Source organism: Tupaia chinensis, unplaced genomic scaffold (genome assembly GCF_000334495.1).
Source record: "Tupaia chinensis unplaced genomic scaffold, TupChi_1.0 Scaffold000238_1, whole genome shotgun sequence".
In the NCBI taxonomy this organism is placed as follows: Eukaryota; Metazoa; Chordata; class Mammalia; order Scandentia; family Tupaiidae; genus Tupaia; species Tupaia belangeri.
Window position 1 is genome coordinate 8098964 of NW_006159716.1, and position 10505 is coordinate 8109468.

General features: G+C 53.0%; 1 protein-coding gene across 1 annotated transcript in view; it reads right to left on the reverse strand.

The window, feature by feature from the left end:
- The window catches only part of FGD2 (FYVE, RhoGEF and PH domain containing 2), a 45563-nt gene that overhangs the window by 8054 nt on the left and 27004 nt on the right, over positions 1 to 10505 (reverse strand). The window lies entirely within an intron of this gene.

Below are 10505 nucleotides of genomic sequence, written 5' to 3' on the forward strand. Positions count from 1 at the left end.
GAGGGCACAGCCTGCGCAGCGCCTCACGGCTCGCAGTACCGCCTGCTGCAGGCCGGGACTTTCCCTGCGTGCCGCCTTCCGTTTTCACCCCATTCCTGCCAGGGCGCAGTGCCCCGTTTACACTGAATGAGTGGGGGCTCGGAGAGGTTGGGCGATGTGCCCGAGGTTCCGCAGCACCCCATCTCAGAAGCAGGATTTAAGCCTTTCAGACGGTGGAGGGGGTGCCCTTCTGACGAGACCAACTCTCCTGGAGACTTTTTTTGGTGTGCTCCCTGGCACATACCAGGTGCTCACCATAAAAGATAGTTACTTTCACATGTCCTTATTTCTTTACATGCACAAACATGGAAAGGGTTGAAAATATTACACACTAAAACTTTTTATTTCACCAGAGGGTTAAAAAATGAGTTTTATTTCACCAGAGACAAAGAGATAGCAAGAGAAAGGGGGAAGTGAGAAAGCACCCCCATGGGGAATGGTCACGCCACGATCCCTTCCCCTCCATTCCTCCCTCCTGTTGAGATTTGGGGCACTTGTGTGCATATGCACGTGGCATGTTTTTCAAGCCACCGTGTGTGGGACCTGAACTGCACAGTCAGCCATGGACAATCCAACTGCCTTAACCTCCACGCAACAAGCTGACCCCTACATACCGAAATGTAACTTTTCACCAGAATGTCTGCTATGGCTTGGATAAGGGGTTGTCCACCAAAGACTCATGTTTTGGAATCTGGTCCCCAGTGTAATGGCATTGGGAGGTGGTGAGAAAGAGGAGGCGTAGTGGGCAGATCCTGGAGGCATCACTCTCATGACTGGATTAAGGGTGCCTTGCAGGACTTGGTGAGTTCCAGCTGAGAAGGGGTTAGTCTTCCTGAGGGGGGGGGGTTGTTCAAAAAGGAAATGGCTGCCCCAGGGCTGCCTCTCTCTGCCTCGCCCTCCCTGTTCCTGTCAGCTGTGTGCGATGCTGGCCCACACCTTTGGACTTTCCAGCCACCAGAATCATGAGTCAAATAAACCTCTACTCATAAATCGCCCAGTCTCAGGTGTTTCTGTAAATACCATGAGAGTGAACTAAGACAATGTCTGAAATACAAGGAAGACCCTGGCCAATACTGTAAGCAGTGGGAATTCCCAGGCATTGCTGGGGGGGATGCAGAATGGGCCGGCCATTTCTGGTAAGGTTAATTACACATTTACTGTCCAGTTCAGTGACCCAGTGCTAGACGTTTTCCCTAGAGAGAAGAAAATGCGTGCTCTCTCTCTCTCACACACACACACACGCAACCTGTACAGGGGTCCAACAGATGGCATGGTGTTAAGGGTCTAGGCTCTCACATGGCCAATCACAGTCCAGGTTCTGGACCTGGTGACTTGAAACTAACTCTGGCACATGTGTGTGCATGTCTGAAATCCCAGGAGGAGAGAGAAGAAAATGCGTGCTCTCTCTCTCTCACACACACACACACGCAACCTGTACAGGGGTCCAACAGATGGCATGGTGTTAAGGGTCTAGGCTCTCACATGGCCAATCACAGTCCAGGTTCTGGACCTGGTGACTTGAAACTAACTCTGGCACATGTGTGTGCATGTCTGAAATCCCAGGAGGAGAAGGGGATATGGCATGGCCATCGCCCCCAGGGGACAGTGATAGCTCACTTTCCTTCTCACTGTCTCTCTCTCTCTCTGGCAAAGGCATGCACCCTATTGCAAAAAAATAAAAATAAAAAATAATAATAAAAAGCAAACAAACAAAAAACCTAAACAGGAATGAAGTAACCCAAATCTCCTTCCACGAATAAATGGAGAAACGAGCAGTGGTACATCCACACCATGGAATAATACTCAGCAATGAAAAGGAACGGACTGCTGCTTCCTGCCACGACACAGGTGAGCTGCAAGTACACGATGCCGAGTGAAAGAAGACAGGCTTGGAGCGCTTTGATTCCATCTGCAGGGGGTTAGAAGGGCAAGTCGGTGGGAAAACGGATCGATGGTTGCCAGGGTTAGAGGGTGGTGCTGGGGGTTGGCTGCAAAGAAGCAGCTGACTTCAGAAACTCGGTGGATTGGGGTGCTGGTTCTATGACTAGCCTTTTGCCAAAACACACAGAACTATTCTGAGGATGGGTTTGACAGTATGTAAGCTGCACCTCAAAAAACCCACGCCATCACCAAGGTGGAGTGCCCAATTCTCCTCTCCTGACTCCCACCCCTTCTCACTTAGTTCCACTTTGAAGCGACTTCCCACACCCCGCAGAGACCCGCCCCCTGGGACTGCACAGCGCGGGCCCCACTCTCCCAGTCCGCTGCCTCCGTTCCCCTACTGAACTGGAAAGGTGCCAGTGCCATGGCCCCAGCCTGGGGTTCTGATCTGCGGGGAGGAGGGCGAAGCCTGGGCATTGCGGTTTCTCGGAAGCCTTCTAGGGGATTCTAATGGCCTCGGCTCAGCTCCTTAGGAGCAGGGACTGTGGTTAGCTCGAGGTCATCCCCCCAGGCACTCACAAGATGTGTGCGGCTCAGCGAATGGAGCAGAGGGGGCAGTGTGAGACCTGAAGTGACCTCCAGAGCCTGCTGGGCAAGTATTGGGGGCCGCCACCGCTCTGAGTGCTGGACATAGGTCATTCCACTGACACCAGTCCTGGGGTAGGGCCAGGCTGCCCCCTATTGACAGATGAGGAAACCTGGCACTGGGTGCGGAAGAGTCCTGCCCAGGACCACACAGCCAGAGCAGGACCGGGTGTGGCCCAGGCTGTGGGTGCTCTAGGCCCACTAACCACTGGGAGAGACTGCCCCCAGCCTCAGGCAGGCTCGGGTTTGAATCTAGATTCACCACTCACAGGCTGAGTGACCTGGGACCAGTTATTTATTTGGTCATGTTTATGTATTTATTCCACGGGATAGACAGCGAGTGAGTGGCATGCCCAGCAGGACCCCTCAGGCCGCAGTCCCCCCTCCCCAGCCTCAGCCAGCCGGGATCTCAGGCGTGTGCACGAGCACGGCTTTCAGAGGGAGGCCCGAGGACACAGGCTGGGACCTGCCTACGTGGCCCAGCAGCTCGGAGCGCTCCGTTACTGCCGTGACCCTGGACAAGTCACTCAGCCGTGCTGGACTTCACCTTCCCCACCCGTAAACATGGACACTTGAACTGATTCCAAAAGGACAAAGGAGGGGCCAGCAGATGGTGGAATGGCTATGTCACTGGACTCCCACATAGCTGACCGCGGTTCGCGTCCCGGACCTGGCGACTTGAAAATCATACTGGGCGCATGTGCGTGCATGCCCAAGATCCCGAGAGGAGAACGGAGGAGAAGGGATTGCGGCGTGGCCATCCCCCTGGGGGGTGATTTCTCGCTCTCTGTCTCTCTGTCTCTCTTTCTGTTTACACAGCAAGTGTACATGCCCTGTAGTAAAAATCTCTCTAGAAGGAAAAAAAAAGGCACAAAGGGGACGATGCCTCCTGAGCACACTGCGTAGTGGGCAGTAACGGGAGCAGTGGCTAACAGAGGAGGAAACACGGGATGGATGGACGGACAGACAGATGGACGGAGCCTGCTCCCAGACCCCAGGGTGTCACACGCCAGGCTAGCTCCTTGTGGCTGAGGGGAGACACCCCTGGAGGGAAGGGAGGAAGAGGGAAGGTCCCCCTCAGGCCTGCCTCATCTAGGTGAGCTCCCCTTCCCCGGGGAGGGCACGAGGGGACCAGAGCCATGGGAGTGCTGGGGAAGCCTCCAGCTTCTTAGAGGAGAGGGCCTTTGGCAGCGAAATTAGAGGCCCCTAGAGTTTCGCTGCCTGGTGGGGCCTGAGCCAGGGAAGCACCGTGTCACCCAGAGAGTGATCCTAGGCTGAGGTGCTGCCAGGGAAGATCGCGCTGCCCAGGCCTGAGCCTCCAGGAGAGAGCCTCGAGTTCTGAGTTCCATAGATCATAGGGCCCCGCCCTTGCCTCTGCCCCCCTCAATGCACCACATGACCTGATGGCTGCCCAGTGCTTCCAGGAGCACCTCCCAGCGGTGGCAGGGGTGCAGCCTCTGGCCCTGGGTGCTCATGGGCAGCGACTGGGCAGTGGCATGTCAGCCCCAGGGAAGGAGGGCAGGGCAGGTGAGGCTTCCTTCCTTCCTCCCTTTATCTGGCCTTTAACGTGAGAAAGGTGTGTTTGTCCCTGAGATCGCAGGATGGTTTACACGATGAGCCACATGCTGCCGCGGGACAAATGTTCAGATACCACAGACGCATCTAAGGAGGAAAGCCAGAGCAGTCATTCGAGTGTGTCGTGTACCCTCTGCGTGCGTGCGTGTGTGTGTGTGTGTGTGTGTATTTATATATATATATATATATATAGAGAGAGAGAGAGAGAGAGAGAGAGAGAGAGAGAGAGGCTGATCCACTCAAAGGGCCACCCTGTGCTGTGGTATTAAGGCAGCTGGATCCCACACGGCCGCCTGCGGTTCGAGTCCTGGACACAGCCTCCTGATGAACATGCTGGGCACGTGCGTGTGCACGCCCAAAATCTTGAAAGGGGAAAGGAGAAGAGACTGTGGTGTGGCCATTCCCCCTAGGGGCTGATTTCTCACTTTCCTCCTCTTTCTGTCTCTCTCCAGCAAGTGCATGTGCCCTACAACGAATTTTTTTTTAAGTTCATCCATTCATTTCTTCAGAGAGAGAGGGTGAGAGAAAGAGAACGACGAGGACCCCCAGGAGGACCCTCAGACCGTACCCACCACTGGCCTCCCCAGCCAGCCCAGATCGCGGGCACGTGCCCCCAGCATGCACAGGGAGATCCCGGCATGCAGACCCAGAACCTTCCCACGGGAGTCCAGCAGCACAGAGCGTTCCTACTGCTGGGCCTCGGCCGGCCCGGTGGGGATCCCTTCAGATTAAGGTCTAAACAGCCCTGTCCCAGCAGGACTGGACAGTCCCAGCCAGTGGTTAGAATGCTGCCTCTTCTACCCCCAGGAAGGGGGCCACAAGCAGTGCCCCGCCACCTACACCTCCAGTCCCTCACAGGTGAAATGAGGAGCATGCCATAGCTCCTATTCCTGATGTTACTAAGGATGAAATAAAATAATCCCTACCAAGCCTGGTGCAGTGCCTGATGCACAGCGAGTGTTTACAAAGCGAGCTCTGGGGCCAGCAGGTGGAGTGGCGGTTAAGGCACTGAACTCCCACATGACTAACCGTGGTTTGAATCCCGGACCTGTTGGCTTGCTCTCTTACCTTCCCTTTCTCTCTCTCCCTCTGTGTCTCTCTGATGAGTGCATGTATTCTGTAACAAAATTTAAATGATAATAACACTAATAATAATAATGGTAAATAAAGTGAAATAAAGAATCCTTTTAAAAAATGTTAGTTCCAGTGCCAGCAGAGGGCGGAATGGTTACATCGCTGGACTCCCACGTAGTCGACCACGGTTTGAGTCCTGGACCTGGCAGCTTATAACTCACGGCTGGGCGTGTGTGTGTTTGTGTGTGTGTCCAAGATCCTGGGAGGAGAACGGAGCAGGGATTGTGGCGTGGCCATCCCCACCGTCTCTCTCTGTCTCTTCGGAGAGTGCACACGCTCTATAGCAAATATTTCCAAAAAATGTTAGCTCCTTCCATAATTATGGTTCACTTAACATAGCACAGGGATCTTTCCATGTCGGTACACTGAGGTCTAAGGTTTCTTCTTTTTTTGTTGTTTTAATGTCAGAGGGTGTGTATACACACACGGGAGAGAGGAAGAGAGAGAGTGAGAGAGTGAGAGAGCGAGAGAGAGGCAAAGGAACCTCCAGTGAGGCCGCTCATCCAATCCTTTCTTCTTCAATTCTCCATCCTGTCAGGTTCCTGAGCACTTTTTTTTTTTTTTTTTTTTTTTTAGCTTTTGTCCTAAGGGACCTGCCCTTTTTAGGCTCTTGTCATAGGGCACATGCACTCACCAGAGAGAGAGAGGGTGAGAGGGAAAGTGAGAAATCACCCCCGGGGGATGGCCACGCAGCAATCCCTTCTCCTCGTCCTCTCAGGATTTTGAGCAAGCACGCACACGCACCCAGAGTGATTTTTCAAGCCACTGGGTCTGGGACTAGGTTTGCAGTCAGTCATGTGGGAATCCAGTACCTTAACCACCCTGCCACCTGCTGGCCCCAGAACACACATGTTTTCCAAGTCACCAGGACTGGGACTCAAACCCTGGTAAGCCATATGGAATCTGGTTTTCCCTGCGCAGTATTTAACCACTGCACTATGGGGTGGGCCTGGGGTCTAGGACTTCCTGTTGGAGAGTTGCAAGGCTCTCCATCACGTAAATTCATCAGACGTCACCTAATGAGTTCCCCTGTGACGGGCAGGAGTGTATTTAATGAGAACGTGAACGCAATTTCCAGCGTGGGCTCTGTTATAAACGACGCGCAGGGCACTGCTCGCACGCGAGTCTTGTCACACTGGCCTATTTCTGTGGGGTCTACTTTCAGAATTCGAACTAGGGGTCAGAGGTGCAGTTCGGATGCTGCACGCACCCGGTTAGAGTCCCGCATACGCGCAGAGGGCTGTGAGCGGGCACCCCGCTAGCTCCCGCTCGCTGCTGCTGTTTGCTGCCCGTCTTTCCACGTCCTCTCGCGTGTCGGTGGCCGCTCGTCCCCCATGCGCTCAGGCCAGGCCTGTCCACCTTTGGATCCCTCCTCCCTCCCACCACATTCTCTCCGCAGGGGAAGCTTGTCCACTCTACCTTTTTGTTTCTTTTTAAAATTTATTTGAGAAGTTTTTGCCATAGGGTGCATGCACTCGCTGGAAAGAGACAGGCAGTGAGAGGGAAAGTGAGATGTCGCCCCCCAGGGAGGATGGCCAGGCTGTAATCCTGTCTCCTCTATTCTCCTGGGATCGTGGGCACACATGCGCATGCGCTCGGCGTGATTTTGAAGCCACCAGGTCTGGGACTCGAAGCATGGTGGGCCATGTGGGAATCCAGCAATGTACCCACTATGCCATCTGCTGGCCCCAGTTCACCCTACCCAAAACAAACCAGGCAGGCCCAGCTGATGGTGTAATGGTTACGTTGCTGGACTCCCACATAGTCAACTGTGGTTCAAATCCCAAACCTCACAGCTTAAAACTCACGCCGGGCACATGTGCGTGCATGACCAAAATCCCCAGGAGGATGGAGAAGGGAGAGCGGTGTGGCCATCCTTCCTGGGGGTGATTTCCCACCTTCTGTCTCTCTGCCTCCATGGCTGAGCATGGATTGAGTTTCAGACCTGGGGCCTTGCTTTCTCACTTTCTCCTCTCTCTCCGTCCCTCTCTGGTCAAATTAAAATAAGTAAATACATGAATAAAGTTAAATAAAATAATTTAAAATAAAAGAACTCTGAGAGTCTGAGCTGGCTAGTCACCCTACTTAAGCACTTCGCACGTCTCATGTGCTCTGAATTTTGCTGATTTATTTGGTGAGTTGTCTCCCCCCACTATGAACCCCACGGGGTGGAAACATCTCGTGTTCACTGCTGTATCTCCATGCGGGAACCACACTTGGCTCCTAGAAGACGTCAACATCTGTTGAGTGAATGAGCGAAGGAAGGAATTCATGGTCAGTCTGGTTCCAAAGAGACTGCACCACTGGGTTTTTGTTTGTTTTTAAACACTCTGGAGGTGGGACCAGCAGTTAGCGTAATGGCTATGTCACTGGACTCCCATGTAGTCGACCGCGGTTTGCGTCCCGGACCTGGTGGCTTAAAATTCACACCGGGTGCGTGCGTGTGTGTGCGTGCCCAAGATCCCAAGAGGAGAATGGAGGAGAAAGGATTGCGGTGTGGTCGTCCCCCCTGGGGGGTGATTTCTTGCTTTCTGTCTCTCTCTGTCTGTCTGGCGGAAAAAAACCCCAAAAAAAAAAAAAAAAAAACATTCTGGAGGTAGGCAAAATGTTAGACTCAGGTGGGGCAAAGACTTGTCTGTTTTTCCTTTTTTAAAAATAATTATTTAATTTAATTTATTTATTTTATTTAAATTTGACCAGAGAGAGAAAGAGGGAAAGTGAGAAAGTTAGCCACCAGGTCTGGGACTCGAAGTCAGCCATGTGGGAGTGTCCAGCGCCTTAACCACCACACCATCTGCTGGTCCCGTGTTTCCTTTTTTAAGTTTAGTTTATTAATGGGGTCGGTAGGTGGCATGGTGATTAAGGGCACTGGACTCCCACATGGCAGACCATGGTTCGAGTCCTGGACCTGGTGGCTTTCTCACTTTCTCTCTCGCTCTTTCTCTCACTCTATTCCTTTCTAGTCAAATTAGAATAAATAAAGTTAAAATTTTAAAAATTAGTTTATTAAAATTTATTTATTTATTGCTTCATGGTACGTGTGCTCACCAGAGAGAGACAGAGAGAGAGAGTGAGAAATCACTCCCTAGGGAGTATGGCCATGCTGTGACCCTTCTCCTCCATCCTCCTCTTGGGATTTTAGGGACACACGCACATGCCCCTGGCATGTTCTTCAAGCTACCAGGTCCAGGACTCGAACCGAGCAGTTGGCCATGTGAGGATCCCATTTTCTTAACCACCCTGCCACTGGCTGGCCCAACACTTGACTGTTTTTTCCTCCCAGAAGGGTAGAGCCCAGTAATGGCTGCGCCTGCTGGGAAAGCTGAGGGTGCTGGGGGCCCAGGTTGGGGCCACTGGGTGCGCACTGCTGCCCCCTGCTGGTTTCGACGGAAACCACCTTTTCCTTCTTCACTCTCTTTCCCCCTCTTTTACATCCCCACCCTCCTTTCCTGTTTACTTTATTGTTGTGATGTTTGATGAAAAATGTTCCGTCCCCCATCACCACGCTGTGATAGCTTTATTTTATTTTATTTCGAGAGAGAGACAGAGGCAGAGGCAGAGACCTGCACCCCGACAGGGTCTCATCACGCCGCGATCCCCTTCCAGCAGCTCTCCAGCCAGTCTCGCTGTGGGGCTCGCACAAACCCACTATGTTTCAGATAGCCTCGGGAGCCAAACCCACAGTGGGCCACGCGGCCTCCAGGACTGCAGTTTAGTATGCTCTGCTGTCGGTGCCAGCGAGGCTGGGCCTTCATCCATCGGGTCACAGCCTGGCTTGACCTTCACTAGTTAGCTGTGTGACCCTTCAGTCAATTGCTGAACCTCTCTGAGTCGTTACCCTCATGTGGAAAACGGGGATGGGAACTCCTGATGACAGAATAGGCTAATCCATGTCAAACGCCCAGCTTAGTGCCTGGCCCACAGATGTGCGTTAGCGACCGTTGTTATCAGTGTCGGGCCGGCACGTGAGAAGGGCTAACCGCTAGTAGTTTGCTACGTCATCCCAGGTAACAGGCTGCACAGTATGGGGGTACTCCTAGGAAGTGCCCACGCTTCCCCGGTACCAGTCTAATGACTCAGAAATCTTTGGTGGGAAACAGGCACTGATATTTTAAACTTTTTAGTTACTTTTTTTTTTTAAGAGATTTTTTGCTATAGGGTGCATGTGCTCGCCGGAGAGACAAAGACAGAAAACGAGAAATCCCCCCCTGGGGGTTGGCCACGCCACAATCCCTTTTCTTCCATTCTCTTCTCGGGATTTTGGGCACACTTGTACACAAATCTGGCATGAGTTTCAAACCTCTGAGTCCAGGACTTGAACCACAGTCAGCCATGTGGGAATCCAGCAACGCAACCATTACACCACCTGCTGGTCCCACATCAAACTTTTTTTGTGTGTGTGCTACTTGCCACAGAGAGAGAGAGAGGAGGGAAGCACCTGCCACAGGAAAGGTCCCACTGCAATCCCTTCTCCTCCATCTCTCCCTTCCTTAGGACTTTGGGCGTGCACACACATGTACCTGGCGTGCTTCTCAACTGCTGGGTCTGGGACTTGAACTGCATGATCGGCCATGTGGGATCCAGCTGTTTTATCCAGCAGGCCACAGAACCGGCCCATTAAGTTCATTTTCACATGTATCTTTTGGTCAATATTTTTTTTAAACTCCCAAGGTGATGGTAAGAACAGCCAGGTTGAGAACCCACTAAGGGGGGCAACAGTCTGAGGTTACCTGGGACTTTCTCAGTTTTGTGTTTTTTATTTTGCCAGAGGGTATGTGCACTTGCTGGAGAGAGAGAGGGAGGGAGAGAGAGGGAGAGAGAGAGGGAGAGAAGGAAAGCAAGCACCCCCGTGGGTCACACTGCCACCCCTTCTCCTCCATCTCTCCCTTTTGGAATTTTGGGCACACACACAGACACGGCCGCCAGCTGGGACTCAAACCATGCAGCTGGCCAAGTGGGATCCAGCTGCCTGGACTACTGCACCACCACTTAGCCCTCCCTGGCTTCCCACGGGAAGTTCCACAGCCCAGACACTCTGCTCCCAGCAAACTGGGGCACTTGGTTGTCCCGAAGGAACGCTCTGTCTTCCCTGACTTCCAAATCAGGACGCACGGTCTGGGCGCAGGTGGCCAGAACTGTTTATGTACCAGCACGGCTGGGGAGGGGCACTGAGCGGGGAGGGGTGAGGTGGGGCGGCGGGCCGTGGCTCAGTCAGACAGATCCCCGCTGGG